At 36.8% G+C, this 22,154-nt stretch overlaps 1 long non-coding RNA gene across 1 annotated transcript; it reads left to right on the top strand.

Annotated features, from left to right (window-relative positions):
- The first annotated feature begins 1,069 nt into the window (after positions 1–1,069).
- LOC149791449 (uncharacterized) lies at positions 1,070–10,077 on the top strand. The gene is made up of 3 exons (XR_016423181.1): positions 1,070–1,229; positions 8,060–8,231; positions 9,724–10,077. It is a non-coding gene; the product is annotated as an uncharacterized LOC149791449 (long non-coding RNA).
- The last annotated feature ends 12,077 nt before the right edge of the window (positions 10,078–22,154 follow it).

Genomic DNA, 22,154 nt, shown 5'->3' on the forward strand with positions numbered 1-22,154 from the left:
CCATACGCCTAACAAAACCGCTCCGGTGGCCTAGTGGTTAGAGCGTCCGCCTCGGATGCGGGAGGTCGTGGGTTCGATCCCCGGCCGAGTCATACCAGAGACTTAAAAAAATGGTACTAACAGCTGCCTCGCTTGGCGTTCAGCATTAAGAGGTTAGTGTTAGGACTGGTCGGCCTGGTGTCAGGATAATGTGACTGGGTGGGACATCATGCTACATGTCTGCGGCATGATGCCCCAGTGCTAGACATCACTATAAACTGCCACATTGCAGACATCGTAGCGATATGACTGAAAAATTGTTAAAGCTACGTTAAAAATCAAAATCACACATCACATCACGCCTAACAAAGGGCTCTCTCACTTGGGTAGGATATCCTCGCTGGCACAACGCCGTACATTTGGTGCTAACGCCACCTGGAGAAAACCGTACTCTTTGATAAAACATAACTCCCAATTTAGAATGAATTTGCAAATTATTGCTAATACCTACAATAAGATACAATTTTTACTCCATTTTATGATAATTATTTTTAATCAAACCATATTAAACTTCCTTAAGCAATCAAATGTCACGATCAAAATATTCTCAACAATTCATTTATTTTCCTTAATACGACATGAAGGGAAAAACTAGCAGTACCGCCCCTCTGAAACTAAACTATTATTCCATCCCAAAGTATTGATGTTCCGCAAAAAGCAACATAAAGTAAATAATAACAATCATGATAATTTGAAAATAAAAAATTATAAAATAGAATAATATTGCACACAAGAAAAATAAACAAGTTTGAAATTTTGTTCCAGAGCTAATGTACAACTGAGCTTTATACACTTTTGGGAAAACTTTGTGATTAAATGACAGGAAGTAAGAGGAATATGTTTGCATCTACTATAATTGGAAGAGAATATTCCATTAGCAAAAGTAAAACTATCTTCATAATTTGCATAAGTTCAATTAGATGAAAACATTGGTGTTGAGACGACTGTTCATTTTCGTAATCGGATCACGTGCGAAGGAAAATTGGGTCACTCGCCTCCCACATAATGACGTCATTGCTTATCGGGCCATGGGACCTCTGACATATGAACAAGAATCTAGGTGAGATTGTGAACATATCAAGAGGAAGTAAAACATGTCAAGTCCTTAAAGATTTTACTACATTTCAAAACAAACTGGGATCATCGAACAACATCATATATTTGCTGCAATTTTATTTTAGAACTTACAGGTAAGCATTACGTTTGACAATTCTAAAAGTTAAAAATAGCAGTTTTATCTCCGATTCGGAACAGCCAGCAGTGAATACATTTTAGCGATCGGTTCACACTGTTCATCTTTTATATTTTTAGGGCAGGGGTGGGTTAGGATGTCTTGATAAGATAGAAACGGACGGAAATTTTACTCAACCCTTACTATAAAACAATACTCGTGGTCAGAGCCCCGAGTGGCCGAGAGGTCGAAAGCGCTCGCCTTTACCGATTACTACCATCACCTCTGTTTGCGTGAGTTCGAGTTTCGGGCTCGGCCATTGTGGGTATGTGACAAAGTGTGTATGTAACTTCCCGTTGATCGGTGGTTCTTACCAGGGTTTCCCCCTTGGTCTTCCTATGTCTGTTATAATGGCATCGACGTCTCAAGGTAGCGCATAGACAGCGATTAGTTAACAGAACACGGCAACGTGTTGCAAACTGAATGTCAATGAGAAATTCTTTGCTAAGTTGATACAATTTCTGCCATGGGTTTTTCACCTTGGATATGTGCATACTGTGATTTAGACACTGTAGTTTTCAAGTTGGACATAAATATGCAAGGTCGTCAATACATCGTAGATAGAAGTGTATTTTAGACGGCACCACTCATTGTCGATCGAAAACATTTTCCTCCTAAACTTGAAAACAGGTAAAGTTTTGGCGCCTTAGGCTAGCGGTTTGGAATAGGGAAGGAAGGTCGTAGAAATAACAAATTTAATAGATACTTTCAAAGAAAAAAAAAGAAAATGATGCAATAATCACTCCTTTGTAAACTGTTTCAAGCATCGACTCTTGGAAACTCGTTTACTATTAAAGTTCAAGGTGTTGACCCAGTGTACTGTTATCATATAGCTCTATCTGTGATGACGCAAACACAGGTTCGTTACACACGTAGAAGTTGTAAGGTTGTGCTCCTTGTATTGAGCTAACAGATATGTCACGAAAATACGAGAAATTGATCATGACACGGTGACTAGTTATTTGCTTACTTTTTATTTTATTTTTTGTTTTCTCAAAATAGGATAATGTACTCCTTAAATACACCTTAAATACCAATCACTTGAGAGAACCAGTAGCTTCGTGTTTATTTTGTCTGTGCTTCAGAAGCGAGAAGTATGTGTGTGTGTGTGATTTTATTTATCGTCACAGTTATGTCTTTCTTTCTATTCAAAGACACAAAATTATCAGTGGTGGTGCATCCAGAATGAAGGTGTGTAACATTGCACACATACGTTAAATGATAGCAAATGCTTACATGGTGTTCGTGATTTTATCTTTGTGTCGATTTACTAATCTTAAATATAGAAATAATATTGCTGGCATTGTCATGTTACATTGTCCCGCATTTATTATTATTATTATTATTACTATTATTATTTGTTCTATTACTATTTGGTCACGTGAGCTTAAGCATTACATCAACACCCCACCCCACCCGATTATTCGTTCGCCATATGTCATTTTCTTATCAGTTATTAATTGCAACTTTTTCTCAAAGCATTCTACGACCAGTTCCGACTGAATTTGTCAGAAAACCTATGGGAAAGATTGTCCTTAATCAGTGGTGCATATAGTATGGTGAAATTTGGGACTTTGATTGGCTCATTAGATAATTATTTTCTAACTTGTTCAAAGAATGCTAAACTATTCCACCAGTTAAGGCTGCTGTCAGTAAATATGTTCCTTTAATCATGGTGTTTTTATTGTTGTTTTGGGTTTAACGCCATTTTTCAGCACATGATTTAATGTACATGGCGGCCAGTTTAGCTGGTGGAGGAAGACCCAGAGAAACCCCCAGCAAAAACCAGCGACCCACGGGAAGTCGCTGGCTAGCTTTCGCACTTTGCGTAGCATAATAACTTAGCACAGATTTTTAGCTCAGTTTCGGTTTTTCGGGTCTATATTTTTTAACCTTCGCGCTGAATGGAATAATGCCCTCTCATTGGTCAACCGAAAAAGACGTGTTACGGTGGTATCATTCCATTTAGCGGGTTGCACGGGAACGATGCTGACCATGTCCACCGGTATCGTTTAAAAACGACTTTGCATGGTTTAAGGGTTTATTGGTAATGCGAATAGGTTTAACAGGGTGGGTGGGTGTGGTATAGCCAAATATACCTTGTTGTACGTAATAAGTGAAAAGATTTAAATTAATAACTTACTAAACTGTCATGTAAATGTTCAGTGACAATTAATTTTGCGAAAAAATGTATTTATATGATCAAAATGGGCAATTTGATATTGCATTTTAAGTGCGGTGGATCACGGCATTGAGATAGTGTTGAGCTATTGCATTGTAATGATACTGTTTATCAAGACTAAATAAAATGCAACGAGCGTTATAAATTTCATATACATTGAACGTTGTGTACAATGCACGTGACAAACATCAACATGCCATGTAATGGGGGATGCTATATTGGTCTTCCTCCAGTCAACCAGGTCCCTTGACTGACAGTCATAGTACTCCCATACCTGTGTCCCGATGGCAATCACACTTCCAATATTGAAAGCAGAATTGTGACCGTTAGTAATAATACCAAAGAGAATTCTTAAACATACATGAAACACATTCTATAAAATTACTTAGGTTTGTTTACATTTTACTTCGTTTCATCTATTCTTTCTCTGCATGTAGTTCCCTAAATATTAATCCGCCAAGGTGAAAATCTTTAGATATCATCAATCTTTCGTTCTTAATGCACTTCCAAAGATAATGAAAAGTACTTGCCATTAGCTAAGTATTATGACTAAACCTTACATGTATACCTAAATGGAATACATGTTGAATTTAATTGTAAGTATGCAGATTATTGTATTTATGGTGTGCGTTTCCGTTAGTGTGAGAGAAGACATTTCCAGCAAAACAACTGTTACTTCAAATTAATAAAAACAAAAACAACTCTAGCAAAATCAAAACTGATCAGGTAAGATTAGCTACGATGTCGTAGCCTCAACTTGATTTGATGTGGTTGAGGCTACGAACTGATCCCATATCATATAATGGAGTAAAAAAATTCGTCACTGAAGTCAGAAAAACAAACAGTGTAGAAATCAAATACACAAGTATATTCATACTGTGAAAGAAATTTGGCTTATTTTGAATTTATTAAGCCCTTACGCGATAAAATAAATTGGCATAGTTACTGTAACCTTATCCTGTCCGCCATGACAGATAACGCGAGACTCTCGGCGTGACCCCTTTTCTACGTAAAAGTCTTGCAAGACCATATTTTGGATTTTCTACGCTGTATAATTATCAATTAAGTGCGAATAATCGCTTCCTGGTGGAATTTCAAAGTTGCCGATAAACCGTATTTACTTTTAATGCGCAGAATTTCTGACCCAAACGGCGCCAAAATTTTACTACGATTTGTTTACATTTCCAAAAAAGGCGCCAATGTCCTTATATGGCACACAAACAAACGAGGCTGAGAACGGAAATAATCATTATTTGAAATAATATGGTGGACGATCTAAACGAAAATATCGGCTAAAAAAGGTAAACGAGATTTTACAACTATTTCTACAATGATTTTCGATACTTTCGGTATTAAATAAGAGGACTACTCAATTTATTGGATTATATGCAAGGAATGTGTTTAAAGTTTTATTATTAGGCTAAAGGAGCGCCGGGTGTGAATCACACCCGGCTTGCTCCATTAACACGTATATGCTCATGTTAGTACCCTGTCCACGAGGTACGAGTAAGGGTACTAATATTAGTACTAAGGTAAGATATACAAGCAGTTGCATACTTTACAAGATGGGGCATCGTTCAGTTCTACTGGATTTCACGATTGTCACTAATCCTGAATGTTACACTATGTATAGTGCAACATGCTTAATACGGTGTACATGACTTGAATACATGTAATTATCTATGTGCTTTTCAACATTGGACTCTACGTTGTGTCTAATAAGCATAGGGGAAGAGTTGATACGCGTGCGTGTGTGTGTGTGTGTGTGTGTGTGTGTGTAGAAGACGTCTTAATATGGTCTACATAAAGTGGAAATATTATACCAAAGTCTTAGTTCCTCTGAAGTTTGCATTGAACCCATCACTTGGATACCAGTAGTGGTCAGTGATTTAAACTCAAGAGCCAATACTCAATAACGGTAAGGAATATTTTCCATTATTAATTATTCTTTTCACGCATTCACTGCTAAATGTTGCATGATACTCAACTGAACGAAATGGGACATCCATATTAGCATAACTGTATCTACTTCTTCACAATCAGAGTAATATCCCATCATCCACCTGTACTGAATTACGCATTACCAATAACCTTCAGAGGAAGGGCAGTAAGGTAAATTTAATGTATGCCTAAAAAGTCGAATTACTGAGCTGAACATTGATGCTAAAGTTATTATCCTACACCACACGAGGTGGGGGTTGTTTTTGGCTATCTGATCAAAAGTACCTGTTCCAGCCGATAATTAGCTTGCCAAGAACATAGTGTTGTTCACGTGCGAATGCTGCAGATATAGTTGGGGCAACGACGGCTAAAACATGGCGTCGTCTTATGTCCGTCATCTTATGTATGTTGAACCGATTATAAGCCGATGTTACACTTTGGTCGAATTATTGACCTCATATGACGACAAACAAGGTCGCCAAAATCGCCAGCCTGTCATCAAAGTGAAACGTGTCCTGCTCAAACCACAGCCTAAACACAGCTAGGTCATGCAAAGACCTTTTATCAGGGACGAAACTTCTTTAAGGGCTGTTGAGGTACTCTGATTAGGAAGAACTGGTTATTGGCTAAAAATAATGTTAATAGTGATGTCCCATTTTCTCACTTAAGTACTCTGCAACATTTACCAGTGAGTGTGTGAAAGAATAACTTATAATAAAAAATATTCCATAATTTTATGGCCACATGATTTGATGCAATGTACCTCAATATGGAATCTGAATGTAAAGAAACTAAACTAACACGAACTAAAATGGATTCTAGTCAGTCCTGAACGACCTTGACAGTAGTGCCTAAAAGAAAGGTACGAAGGCCTGTATTGGCCATAAGCTGCTTTTTATGATGACGACAATAACACAATTCTACATGTATTTTGGTATTAATGAAACAATCTTTAGTCCCAAACATTATGAGGATTCCCATAATAAACAGTCTGGAATATTTTCATGTTATCCGTTCACCGATCTATCTATCTATCTATCTTGCTAATTAAGGTTTTCATACTTTTTTTCCGTAATGAATCTTGAGTTTACATCTCTATTTTATTTGCATCCTAGTAATGGGTTCAAGGCAAACAGTAAGACTTTGGTCTAGATAATTCCCCTATATGTAGACCACCAGCCACATCCTTAAGCACCCACTGTCCATGTCAATATATATATATATATATATATATATATATATATATATATATATATATATATATATATATATATATATATATATATTGACCGTATGACACACCATAGAGTCCAATATTTGACCGTATGACACACCATAGAGTCCATATCGCAAAGCACATAGATATATACATGCATCCATCTCATAGTCACTGTCATTAAGCAGGTTGCGCTATACATAGTTTAATATTCATGATTAGTGACACTCGTGACATCCAATAGAACTGAACGATGTCCCATCTTGTAAAGTATGCAAGTGCTCGTATATCTCACCTGATCAGTTTTTTTGGTTTGTTAGAGTTTTCTTTTTCTTAATCTGAGTCATTCTCTTACTTCGTGGGAAGTGCCTTCTCACACACTAGCGGAAACGTGTACTACAAATACAATAGTTATCTTGCTTAAAAACAAATTCAATATATATCCCATGTGTGCATACTTATAAGGCATATTTATGATAAGTAGCTAATGGCAAGTACTGTTTATTAACTTTAGACGTGTATTAAGAATAAATGACTGATGATACCCAGATATACACTTTGGCGGATTAATATTTAGAGAACTACATGAGGTGAGTGAAGAGATGAAACGAAGTAAAATATAAACAAACATGTACGTCATTTTTATAGTCTGCATATACCGTATATTTCGAATCCTTTTCACTGTTATCAGTACCGACCACAACTCTGCTTTCAATATAGAAATTATGATAGTTAACGGGTTACATGTATGCGTGTAATATGACTGTAGGCCAAGGGACAAGGTTGACTGGAAGAAGACAAATATGACAGCCCCCATTGCATGTCATTTTGGTGCTTTGCCACATGCATTATACACAAGGTCCAGTGGATATGAAAAAATGTAATGCTCGTTGTATCTTGTTTGGTTTTCATTTTAAAAAATGGTTATACAATACAATAATTCAATACTTTCCCAATGCCGTGATTCATTGCGTTTAAAATCCAATATCAGATTGCCTATTTTCGATCTTATCAATACATTTTCAGGAAAACAAATCATCCCTGAACATTTAAATGACAGTTTCGTTAGTTACTAATTTAAAATTTTCGCTTATTGTTAACAATTTATGATATTTGGCCATACCACGCCAACCTAACCTGCTAAACCTATTCGTATTACCAATAGCTCTCACACCTGACTTTGTTGTTTGACGTTAGGCAATTGGTGTTGATGCCCACTTTGTGAAAATGGTTCCTATTTGCCAGCTTCCGGTATGTACAAATATTTCCAAGAACTGCAATTTCGATTTACGAGTGGCTATGATTTCAGGTCTTCTTGGATCCTTTGTTTTAGTTACTGCTTTTTTATTATTATTTATTGCCCATGCTACTGTTACTACTGCTACCACTAATGCTTACTGTACTTATACTTATACTTATTATTATTATTATTATTATTATTATTATTAAGCCCAACATGAAACCGGAGTTTGCAAAATACTGCCTGATATTGGCTCTGATCAGCGCGTGCAGCGTGTGCATGGTACACGGGCTCTTTCTCGGACAAATAGACTGCTTAACGGCATGTCACAATCGTGATACGGATTCTCTATTGCGAGACTACTGCGGATGCTTCGATTCAAGTATGTAGAACCTTTTTGTTTTGCAGATTTAACCTGGCAGTCTGTCCGTCTAATTGGTGTCAACCTTTGCTTTGCTTTAAAAGTCGTCGTTCTGCAGGGTGTATTTAGATCACTTATGTAATTTTCAAGATAGTCTTTGAACCCATGAATTTGGTACAGAAAAAACGTATCATCATAAATTATATCACAAACGAAACGAAGGAGAAGAACCTCGAATACCGTATGGTTCAAAACCAATCAAGTAAAGGAAACATTTGCGATAATTGTTCATTTTCAGGTTTTAAAGCAATATTTCGTTCAAAATACAATTGAATATACATAAATGTATCGTAATGCGTCTGAAATGAGACGAATCTGTCTCCTCCTATACTGTAAATAATATATGTAAAATTGTGAAAGTATACAGTCACTTGGAAGAAATTATTCTCATTCGTGAGTGCTGCTTGTTCAATATTTAGCTTCGTCTCACAAAGTAGTTTTGCAAATTATGCTATCTGCAAGCATTTCTCTGCAAAAAGCACGCAGAATGCTGCAATTCTAATTCACTCAGTTCATTTTTCAACTGCTGATTTTTTAAACGTTGTTAATTCGAGTCATCTCATATACCTTTTCATCTTTATTTCATGAATTTACTTTCGCCATTAACAGATAAAGATACTAGGCGTGGAGGATTATTTTAAGAAAGCTATTTTGCTAAGAATCCGGTTTAGTTACGGATTCTTTCCCGAACTTCGCACTTCATGGTATTGGTTTCTTGCTTGACATCAGCAATGCTTGTACTGCTTGAGGTTTTGGGAAATGCAACATCTAAAGCCATTGGATTTATTTTCCATTTTCCTGGCATTAAATTAGATATCCCAAATTTTATGTGCAAAATGAGACATTTTATTCTCGATATTTATATGTGAGGAACTTTTATTTTCTTTTGAAGTTAACGAATTATTAGCGAGAAGCATTTGTATATCATAAGCAACTCTGCTAGGATAATACAAAGAAAAGATCTTCATGGTTTAATTTATTGCTGTTGTACAAGATAGATACTTAAATAGCAAATAGGTGGACTAGATCTATTTTCTAAACGTTTAATATGTACATGGCATGCCTATAGACGCTAAGAAACTAAAACTATTTACAAAATTGAATTAATTAATGTATAATAAAGAAACTATAATATCTTTGATTCCTTCAGATAATGTTAATACTTGATGCCAACTGTATGCTTATCGAATATTTACCACACCAATATATGCTTGTAATAAAGTCTTGATATACGTTTATAATGTAGTCTTAACATATGCTTATTTAATTATCGTAATTCATTAAAAGTAGACATCGAATTAGGAGTTTTGTAAGTTTCAAATGCATACAAAACGTTGTGTTCAGTACAGTTTAGACAAAATCGGTAGAAATTCGACTACAGTCTTTCTAAACAAACAACGGAGTCAGAGCAAGGCGCCCATGGTGGATAAAAAAAGCATTTTCCTCGTTGTAGTAAGTCTACCACGGAACGCAGATCACCAACATCACCACATTTTGTCGACCACTACGGAAGATGTATGTGCTTACCTTTGTTCTATTCAGATGGGTGGAGACGCTTGTGGTTGCAGTAAACCAATACTAGGCGGCCGGAAGTGACGAAGTACATCTCGGGAAGTGACGTTAGACATACGTCAAACGCAATTCAGCTAAATTTTATTTATCAGATATCAAAAACAGACATATGGACCATTTTTTTGTCAATTTGATCTTAATGCATTTACAATGATTCAAGAACATTTCATGTTATGTGATACTCGTTTTAATGAAGAATATATTTAGGGTTACAAATAAAAAAAAACATACGACAAGGATAATTTTTCTATTTGGCGTTTTCCCCTTCTTGAATAGCGTTTCTCGTATTTCTCACTTGGATTTGAATACAAACGAGATTAGTCTCTCTTGGTCTATATAAATTGATTTACTGCAGTTGCTGTTGACAATTTCCGCGCTCACGTTTGACGGATTTTGTGTCTCGTTGTGATGAATTTCTATAACAAGATCTGTACGGAATGAGTCTTGTTTTCGTGGAAATGATACGTCTCGGAGGACCAGATACTGAAAACTTTTATACAAGTTGTACTTTAAAAACAAATTTCTCGCTACAATGTAAAATAGTATGTTAGTTAACTTGAAAGAGGTTATAATAGAAACGTCTAAGAAGATACAAATACTTAAATTTTCTTCTTTTCTTCAAGTTTTTCCAAAGACAAGGGAAATGATATTAAGGATATGCTGTAAATTTAACACAGCTCACGAGATATACTCACTTTGAAAATATACAAAAGCAAAAGGATAAATATAATAAAATGTTCGATCCCAATTGTGACAACCACAGTGAATTTGAGATTTTTTTCGTAATGTTGTCACGTTCTTAATAAGAACATCGTCTTTTATGGGACGCAATTCCAGAAGAGTAAATGGAATGCAAACAGAAATTTTCTTTGAGACCTTCAAGGCAACCTTTTGGCTATTTTCTATTCAATTTGTTTCAATCTTTCAAAGTACATGATCATAAATTAAGTAAGTTTTAGTATTTGACAGATTTTGGTTTATTTACGAATTGTTAATTTGTTGAAAATAAATTATATTTAACGAAGGCGAAAATATGTGAAACGGTTTAATTTGAAATGTTAGAGAAATGTATGTGTGTTCCAGGAAGATGGGAATATATTTGACTCTTTTATGCGTTAATGTGTATAACGTGCAATCTCTACACCATCTACTGCTTGCTTTGACAATGAATTTTGCTGGCGCCCCGGTGATCAATGAGTTAAAGCTTTGACAGTGAGGTTTACAGGAGAACAAGGGTCCAGTGAGTTAAAGCTTTGACAGTGAGGTTTACAGGCCACCAAGGGTCCAGTGAGTTAAAGCTTTAACAGTGAGGATTACAGACCACCAAGGGTCCAGTGAGTTAAAGCTTTAACAGTGAGGATTACAGGCCACCAATGGTCCAGTGAGTTAAAGCTTTAACAGAGAGGTTTACAGGCGAACAAGGGTCCAGTGAGTTAAAGCTTTGACAGTGAGGTTTACAGGCAAGCAGAGGTCCATTGAGTTAAAGCTTAGACAGTGAGGTTTACAGGCCACCAAGGGTCCAGTGAGTTAAAGCTTTGACAGTGAGGTTTACAGGCCAACAAGGGTCCAGTGAGTTAAAGCTTCGACAGTGAGGTTTACAGACCACCAAGGGTCCAGTGATTTAAAGCTTTGACAGTGAGGTTTACAGGCAAGCAGAGGTCCATTGAGTTAAAGAGTTTTACATGTGACCACTCTCAGTAGTTAAAGATAAGGCAAGATGTCCTGTCCAAAGATTTGCTTCCAAATCTGAACCTAAATTTAGCTGTCTTGATCTGATTATGGTTGTGCTAAACGTTATTCATGTCAAACGAACGACATCAGGCAAAATTGCCTGATTCTAAGACGACTTTACACCGATTAAAGATTTACAACGATTCGCCTTTGCTAATCTGATCTGGTAACTGGTACAATACAATTCAAAGGCGTAATTCTCAGTAAAACAGGAGCTCCATCTTCATAAAAATTGGACGGGAATTGATAAAAGTCGAACTTGACCTGTATTCTTTAAAACTGTCTTCAATTCATTAAGTCCTCGTCAAAAGTTACTGAGTGGCAATGTAACGCGCGATGGACGGAACGAACCTGGAAGAACCGGACGGACATGCGTAACTATATGTATTACATCATGAAAAGAATTGTTATTGTTGTTGTTTTGGGGTTTAACACCGCTCCTCAGCGCAAGATAGGCTATGCATGGCGGCCAGTATAACTGGTAGAGGATGAACCCGGGAAAACCCCGTTATGAACCACCGACCCACGGGAAGCTACCATCAGCTTTCTCGCATACCCACATCGGCTGAACCCAAGACTCAAGCCCACGCGGATGGAGGTGAGATGGTAAAAATATAATTGGTCAATTATTAAAATATTAATCCCAGTATCTGTGTTCCAGATTATTCTAGTGGAGTGTGAGAACTCAAAGAAAGTCAGAGCTAGGTCTTTTACTAAGAAAATTACATGACTGGCAATACAGAACTAGTAAAACCTACGGACGACATATGCTTCAGAAATTACAATGCAAATATCTCATTAATTACGATGCTTTCTTATATACTGAAATCAATGTGTTGCGTATTACTTAGTGGAACGTATCCTCCAAAAGAAAGCTAGACGTCGATAAAATAAAAGCGATTATTCGACCCAAGGGAGGTAACTGCTAGAAGTAACGTGCTGTTTGTTATAATCTGCATAGCCCAGAATGCTGGTTTAGATATTCTTATGTTTAACAAATAACTTCATTAATGTTTATGACGTAATACATTCATTACACACTTCGGTTTATGGTGTTTGGAATTCAAGAGGGTCATATCATTCAGTACACCTCGCTAACATGTAAGTAATAATGACCCTTCCACTGACACACCAATATTATGAGGAATCTAAATCCCATTAATGTCATTTACTTTACATATATGTCCCTACTTCATTCGCATTATGCAGCAAGCATACATGGCTCGCTTACGTGGTAGAAGTTGATAAAATAAATGTTTTGCCCCCAGCATGACTATTTGACTGAGTGAGCCAGTCAGATTTTCTGTACCAAAAACACTACCATTTATGGATTGAAATGAGGTCACTTCCGTTGATATATAAAAGCTTATTTTATTAGCTCCTTGATGACTTAATGATTCTGGTGCATGTTAACGTGAAACGAGAGAATCTTATTGCAGGAAGACAGCGTAGCGCGCGCTTCAGCAATGATATGTGAGGCGGCGAGAAAGGGGGGCGGGGCTGGTGTAAACCTGTAGTGTACCCTTAAAGTAGATTTGTTTCTGCTACAAATGTTGTATATTATATATAGGCATTCTAAAGAATAAACTAAAGTCAATACAACAAAGAGATTAAAAAATAATTTCCATATCAGCAGGACACCCACCCCCAACACACATAATGCATAGCGTTACATACGCTTTAGCCTAAATGCAAACCAAAAGTGAAATAAATGTAACCCGTAAATTCGCAGGTGCCAACACTTCGTCAGTACTACACATAAAGCAGACGTCGACGGCGCCAAATGGGACTTCTGTGAGTCGGAATCTGAATGGGACGACTGCGAATCAGACAACTCTGTCAACCACGACAACCGAAGATATCTGTATCTACTTATGCGCCATTCAAATGGGCGGAGACGCTTGTGGTTGCAGCAAGCCGATCCTCGGCAGGAAATGATGTTTTATAAGTTAAACGTTAAGTTGGTTTCCTGTCTATTACATAAGTGGAAAACATTTGGAAACTAGAGTGTTAATTTCATTATTGCTTTTGGTGACGTGTGAAATTTCCGCGGTGAATTATATGTCAAATCCAGAAGAAATTACAAAATAAAATATACTTTTTATGTATCAATTGTAATAAGAACTGCAAGTTTAAATCTTTTAGAAGACCTGTTCGATGCTAACGGCAAATGAATAAAGTACAATTGCCTTTTTGTAGAAGCCTTGAAATCTGAGATGAATGATGCAAAATTACTCCATGAAAGACCATGGACAATGTTACCGCTGGCATGCTGCCATTTTCCAGTTTCCTAGAATTAAGACATGGCTTGGGTCTTGTATGACATTCATGTCATTTGATCATTCCAGTATTTATAAACGGACCTCTGCCTGTGTTTAAAACTATGACAGTATGCAAGAAAAGAGAATGATTGCAGAGTGGTAGAAGCTATTTGTAATTTGTCACATATTTATTAAATATCATCATACGGAAAATCCAAAATGAGCACATTTTTTTATGCTAAAGCATCTTCGATGAAATCGTATCTGATTATTGGAGACATGTATTTGAAATAAGTAAATAGGTAAGTTAAATCAATATAATATTGTATTTCTCATGAGCGCAGTGCTGAAAAACAAAGCATGGCCCATGTAAGAGGTAGGTAGTATTCAACTTAGACAATATTTCTTTCTTCCAAATACATTTACTAGGCACATTAATTTGTGACATAGTTGCATAGTTTGGATTATTAAAAACTAAAGCAAACATAGTGGTTAGAGAGTCCGCCTCGGATGCGGGAGGTCGCGGGTTCGAACCCCGACCGAGTCATACCAAAGACATAAAAATGGTAATAGCAGCCGTGTCGCTTAGCGCTCAGCATTCTGAGGTTAGTGTTAAGACTGGTCGGCCTGGTGTCAGGATGATGTGACTGGGTGGGGCATGATGCTACATGTCTGCGGCATGATGCCTCAGTGTTAGACATCACTATAAACTGCCACACAGCAGACATCGTAGCGATATGACTGCAAAATTGTTAAAGCGACGTTAAATATCCAAATCACACACACATAGACACACGGACACACACACACACACACACACACATAAACCTTTATATGGATGCAAACAAATCTTTTTTGCACTGTTGCTCTTTAGTATGTTTTATTCATCATAATGGGTACTGCTACAGTTTGAACGAAACAAATGAGGTTGGTTCGGTTCCTACAGTTTGATTAGTTTGTCTTTGCAATACTGATGAACTCAAATCACGGAGTAATGATTAGTTTGTCGTTGCATTAATGATAAACTCAAATATTTCTTGCGCATATACTACATAATATAGTTTACTTTGTCAATTAAAAGATGACACAGCTTGCTGTGATATGGCAGCCAAGCAGGCTACGTGTCTGGTGATATGTGAAATATATACTAAATGTTTAGCAATGAAGGCATCAAATTCTAAATTTCGTTACCACCAGCAATAGGTATTTGGAAATCAAGGTACAGAAGAGTTAATGTCACATTTTTGTGATTCCAAAGTGTGTATGGCAATTCTAGGACAATTCACCATGCAGTGTTATATTTGCAGACAAGTAGCATGAGTAGTTATGGGGGCACTATAAAGCCCCTCCCCCTCATCTAAAATGAGACTAACTGTTTGGCTAGCTGAATTTACCGTTAGTGGTTTGGGGCCGGCATGGGGACCCATTAGTTTAACCTTACTTTGACCATTAGCGGCTTATGGTCCTTTATAAGAATTTAACCTTAGGATGGCAGTACGGGGGACATACGTAGAAAAGTTGTTGTTGTTGCTGTTGTAGGGTTCAACGCCATTTTTCAGCACACGAAAGGCTATACATGGCGGTCAGTAATAATGGTGGAGGAAGAACCCGGGAAAACCCCCGGAAAGAACCACCGACCCACGAGAAGCTACTGGCAAGCTTTGTCACATACCCACGTTGGTTGAATCCGAGACTCGAACACACGAAGATAGAGGTGAGATGGCAGTGATCCATAACGGAGAACGCTTTTTAGACCACTCGGCCACTCGGGGCCCCACGTAGAAAAGTAGAGGAATATCCAAGCTCGGGAAAAACAAACAGTCATAGGTTGAATGATTAGGTTTTTTATATATAAAAAAATCATATATACTGTCACCAACCCATGATCGTCTTGAAATAACGAAACACTAACCTAATTAGAGTCTATAATTGAGTCTTAGAGACAAACAGTTTTATATTTTCCATCCACATCAACAAACAAACAGACAATATTCAAACAGATAAGTAGAAAAGTTAGCATTTTTTGTATTAGTTTTTCAAGCATACATTTGATACATACCAAGGGAGTAGGGAAGGGTCTGTTTTGTATACGCACATAACTGCATTCCAGCACTCTCTATTTCAAAACAAAATTAATGTGGAATTGTTAGTGATATGTTATTGGTACTAACACACAGACTTACTGTCCAACAATGAATAATCTCATAAATAGAAACTAATGGGTCAGAATTATGATGACTAACATCTAATCTTATAGACCCACACATATTTCTAAAGGCACACGTACACACTTATAGAGAAACTGACGAGGCCAAATAGTGTTATGGCATGATTGCTAATACACTTACTTACAATCCAAACCTACCTTTATTAAGTATGTTCCATCCTTAAAAAATGGATGCGGAAGATAGGGGATAGGCGATGGTAACTAAGACACCTAAATACTATCCAACACCTATCCTTACAAACAGAGCTGGTGACAGAAAGTGGATATTTGGGATGGACACTAGCACTAATAATTAAAATCCAACACCCATCTCTACCATCGAAAATCCACTTACAAACAAAGCGGACGAAGACAATAGTGCGAGTCATTAACACATCTATATATATTCCAACACCTGCCCATATACAAACAAGATGAGGGCAAAGGGAATATACCATTACAGAATTACAAACACTCGTTTTCCATCCATTTCTCACCCACTTACAATTCAACGGATAAAAGAAAGGATGGGAAGTGAACATAATCTATTTAACACACAAACAACACTTCTTGCCTTTAATCCAATATTCCGTTACCCTTTATAAACACCTTTGTTTCATTCTGACAATTACGACTGCCCCTGTTTTGTTTTTGATAGTCAAGCTAGCCTTCACGTGGATAGGTGGTCTTTTTTCGAAGAGATCGTGCTGGTCACAGTGGCAGAGGACCTTACTCTATCTAATCCACCTGTGACGCCAAGAATTAATGATTAGACTGGCGGTAAGTTGCATTCCATATAGCATAATAAGGAAACGAATTAGTTTTGGTACTTTGCTGATCATATTATGTCCGTTTGTTGTTGTTGTTTTTGTTGTTGTAGGGTTTAACGCCATTTTCAGCACAAGATAGGCTATACATGGCGGCCAGTTTTAATGGTGGAGGAAGAACCCGGGAACACCCCGGAAAGAACCACCGACCCACGAGAAGTTACTGGCAAGCTTTCCCACATACCCACATTGGCCGTACCCGAGACTCGAACCCACGCAGACAGAGGTGAGATGGCAGTGATTCGTAACGATGAGCGCTTTAGACCACTAGGCCACTCGGGGCCCCATGGCCGTTTGTTGTTCATTTAAATGCAGTGCTTCATTTTCTGGATTTTCTCTGTCCTTTTTTAAAACGCAATGCGAATTGAGTTAGCTACATTAAACGACAAAATTACATTACTCAGTAGAGTAACTTCTTGAACTTGAAGAAAAGAAGACCAGTCATCTTGCCGATCAATCTTAAACTGACTCGGAATTTCCAGGGGTTATTTTCCCCAGTCCATATTATAGAACAATATCTAAAAGTAATAACATAACGTAGCGTCTAGAAATATAATCAGAATTTCGAAGGTTTTGTAATTCTGAAAATTGATGCCCCGATTAGCTTAGCAAGATGCATTATAATTGAAGGAGTCAGAAAAGGACACGTTACGTATGTCAGAGTACCAAACCTAGTCTGAATTCGTTCATCACTAGTATTATCATTGATTCGGATGAAGCAGCCTGTGGCTTATTGGACAGTAGACTGTTATGATCTCTCGCTATTATTCTCTCTTCGATCCGGACTACGTTGTGTACATGAATGCAAAGTGAACTGTATTTGTCTGACGAATTGATGTGGAGAGACACGGTAATTGTGAAAGGAATACTGAAATATATGCCGATGGTAAGAAGGAGCTTACGTCAACGAAACGTCAGCACTATTGTATCTTAGTTAACTAGGTTTTGTAAACACACTCAACTCTAGCCAAGTATCATTTTCAAGGTCAACTCCGTATTCTATAAAAGAGTAATGATCAGCATTGCAAATCCCTATATTTTTTCCTGTTTATATGTTTTCATTTCTTTATGTGCAAAACAAAATTCACATACACTTCCTTTCTCTTAAGAGATCGTTTTTCATCGTTTGGGCACTGGATGTTAAGTATGTGTGCATGTGATTCTGTGATAACATACTTTCCTTGCCACCGTCGATATTGCTAGTATCTGCATGGATGTGGATGATAAATGGGCGTGTCTGTGATCACCACGTAACTGCTTTTTCCCTCGTCCCTTTTATTTGTAAGGGTAAGTGTTGGATGATATAAATGAGTATTGGATTGAAAGTATGTGTATCAATGACCATCACATATTTCTCCTTTACATCGTATATTTCGTTTGTAAGTGTAAGCGTTAGAAGGTAATTAGGTGTGTTAGTGACTATCGCCTATCATCTACCTTCCCTCCTCCCTTTTGTTTTTAAGTGTGGGTTTCATGTGATAAAGGTGAGCGTTGGATTGTAATCATGGATATTATTGACCAGGACATAACACTCATTTCCCTCATCAGTTTCTTCGCAAGTGTGGGCGATTGTCTGCAAGATAAGATGTTAGTCCTCAGAATCGGGATACTTACTTTACACCCCATTATTTACGAGTCAGTACGTGTTTCAATTTTGGTCAGTAAGGGTGAGTGTTGATCAGTAATGAAACATGTTGGTTAGTAAGACTGTGTGTTAGTACCCATAACCTATTCCATTCCTTCCACAATCTCTTTTGTTTTGTAATGATAGGTATAGGATTGCGGTTGTATTTATAGAAATAGACCCTTCCCTGCTCCCTTGGTGTATGTATGTATGTATGTATGTATGTATGTATGTATGTATGTATGTATGTATGTATGTATGTATGTATAACACAATACTATATAATCATCCCTTCTGTCTTTATTTGTTTATTTGTGTATATGAGTGTTGGATTGAAACTGGGTCAGTGTTTTGCCTGCTAAAAAAGACTGACTTTTTTGCAATACATTTGTTTTATTTCAGACCCTTTCAACCCTGTTGGTTTATTAGAAGATTGCATATGTGTCTTTGTTTTTCCTGCTTTAAGATATTCATCTGCTTTAGTGCGTCTGAGATTCACTAGGATAATTTTCCCGGGGAGGGATAAGATATTTACATTAAATTCCCCTGCAGCTCATAATACCCTGGTAATGTTTTATTTTCTCTGTACCTGTCCCATAGTACCTAGAATATTTTTTGAAAAATTTCTGTCGAGCACCATACGTGTCTTAAACTACTGGTGTTAAGTTCTTGTAAGGCCCTATAGTGGTCCCCTTTTAGAAGGGGTCCCTACACCGTCTCCACCCCCATCCCACCCCAGTGTGCCTCATATTTTCTTTTATTTGGGGTACACAACTGATGTACTTTCTCAAGACTGATTTTTTGAGAGATTATAATTATCAAGCACTTTTGGGGGGCATCTTGCGTCTAACATAACAAGCTCAGTAGAAATTTCGTCCTCCAATAAAGGCGACTTTATATCTTTTATTTAAATTGTAATATTTTGAAATATATAGAAAATTAAATGAAAGCTGGCTGGCTCATATATCTAAAAGATGCTTCATTTTGTGATAAAAATGGTCATTGAGTTCTTGTTTTCAAATTTTACATTTAATTTGAACTCAAATCTTTTCCACTGTTTTTGTCTAAAATGTTGCAAAAGAAAAGAAACATATGAGGACAAAAGTCAGTGTTTTACTGTTCATGGTCATTATTTTGACTTAGTTGCATCAATAAAGTTTGAGTTCTGGTGGAGTCTTAAATCTAGCATGTAAGAAAATTTCGAAGCTTATAAGTTGTTAAAGAATAAAAAAGTAAATACTTTATTGACATACAAACATTTCCCTGATATCTAAAGAATCGATCTATCTATTCATACTTTCTTCCACATATCCATCTATCCAATTAATTCTTCCACACATCCATCCATCCAATGAATCAATGTCAGTTGCAGCTTAAAATTAGAGTATGGTGCACCGAACAAAATATCGTTTGAATTACATAGGTTGCTTTTATTCTTTTATCACGTGATGTTTCTTTTCTTCGCTGTAAGCCGCAGTTTACCAATAACGTGGAGGATATTTGAGAAACCTCGGATACTTTACATCATTTAAATTGATGTCCGATTTTCTAAAGTTTGTTTGATAGGCTGTTTAAAGAGCCTCTATAATTATTCTTCGTTATTAAATTTGTATTACTTCGCTGGCGGTCGACTGGTTTAATTCATGACGAGAAGACATCCGATACGTTCAGTGGGTATGATAATAATTACTTTTCCTTGTCATCAGGCGATAAACTGTTTTAATATTAATGGCGTGAGATAACGTGCCTGAGGGATGTGATGGATACATCAATATTCATGTTTTTACAAAGCTGGGGTAAAATGCTTGTTAGGAACATGTATTCATCAAAAACCCCAGGGTATCGCACAGTAACCGGAATAATTCGAACCTGCCAGTTTCTGGATCGGTCTGTCGCTTAAACAGAAACTAGGTCCCGTCGCGTTGAAAAGATAGTGTGACAGATACGCTTGACGACTCTATTATTTTCGTGACAGCATCTGAAAGTCTGGCCAATGGATTCGATAATCGAAGTTACTCCCCTCCCCCGGGTTCAAATTTCGAGTCATCACGACTTGCTTTCAGAGGAGGTCTATCCGAGCTGTTACAAATGTGTAATTTGGAAATTTCTTTTAAAGCTTAATTAAATTACAACAACCAGAATACAAAAGTAACACTCGTCAGGTCATTTGAATTTGATTCGATTTAGCATTCGTTGCTTTAAAGTATTCACCTTATTATTGCCAACGGTACTAGACAGAAATCGCCTTCCCGATGCAGGAATGACACTAATTCTCACTCCTGTTTCCGATGGTTTGACTAAATGTCGCGAGTCGTAAACATTTCTCCGGATTTTGATCTGTGTCTTGGAAAGTGGTTACAAATAATGACGCACTTGATTATTATAAAGTTCCAATACCATGTATTTCGTCTGTTGTTAATGTCACGAGACACCTTGATTTATTTTATCTGTCCGTTCATCAGTACCGCGAAGCATTCTACCACACTTGCACAAAAAACTCTGAAGATAGACCCTGTTCGATTTTCAGGCCATCGTGGCAATTTATTTTAAGTTTTTGAATATTTTACAAACACAATTCTTATTTTTAGCAAGAAAACTGCCTTCGTGTTAGAGACTTTTCATATAGATATGTTTAATTTCTAACAAAATATGTTGATCACGTCTCGGTTAACATTAATACCTATGAGACGAGATGCGATAAACTCGCATTTAATGTGCATACATACATACATACATACATGCATGCATACATACATACATACATACATACATACATACATACATAGAGAAAGAGATGAAGAAAGGGAACAAACACTATGAGCTCTATTCAAAACCATAAAAAATCAAAATTTCGCTGTTATTTTTCCTAAAATTCGTATTACCTTCTCCTTTTCTGCTTTCGGGTGAAGGTGAAAAAGAATCATGTATATGTTCATGTAACGTAGTACCCGTTACTTAAATTCAAATTGGAATTCAAGACAAAATAGTTTTAACCTGATCTGTGTACAGTATCATGCTGTAACGAGGTACAGGTTTGTTACATTGTTATTGGCTTTTATTAATTAAAGCTAATTTTCGCGTTCGTAATTGTCTATCTCTCCTTAATTAAAGCTTATTTTGATTTCTCTTATTAATTAAACCTGAGTCTCCAAGCTATTATAAATAGTAATTACCAGCTCGTCTTGTGATGCAAATCTTCAAAGAAAAGCAAAATAAAAATTTTAAAAAATGCTCGTAAGAAATATATTATAGATACAGAGATATAATCATTTTTTTTTTTTTTTTTGGGGGGGGGGGGAGGCGGCAAATATGTAGCAATCAGCTACTAAGTTTTACGGATGTAGGTCAAAACATGTTTTAAGATGAAATCCGGCGTGGGTGGGGCGCCTATGTACAGACAGAGTTAAGCAGCAAAAGCTGCATACATTTTAAACGAAAGCATTAAATTAAATTAAACTAAATTAAATTAAGGGTAGGCAACATATTCATTTAATTATTGATATGTAAACGTAAACTTTTCTTTAACTATCCTGAGTTATTTTAGGAACAAACAGACGTAGCTGTTAAGCGCTTTGAAGTCTGAACAGGTGTCACCTTTGATTAATACAATGTCTTATAATTAACACAGGTGATGTCGAACTTATTGTGCATACTATATCTGAC

The sequence above is a fragment of the Sinohyriopsis cumingii genome, chromosome 9 (genome assembly GCF_028554795.1).
Source record: "Sinohyriopsis cumingii isolate HCF-2022 chromosome 9, ASM2855479v2, whole genome shotgun sequence".
NCBI lineage: Eukaryota > Metazoa > Mollusca > Bivalvia > Unionida > Unionidae > Sinohyriopsis > Sinohyriopsis cumingii.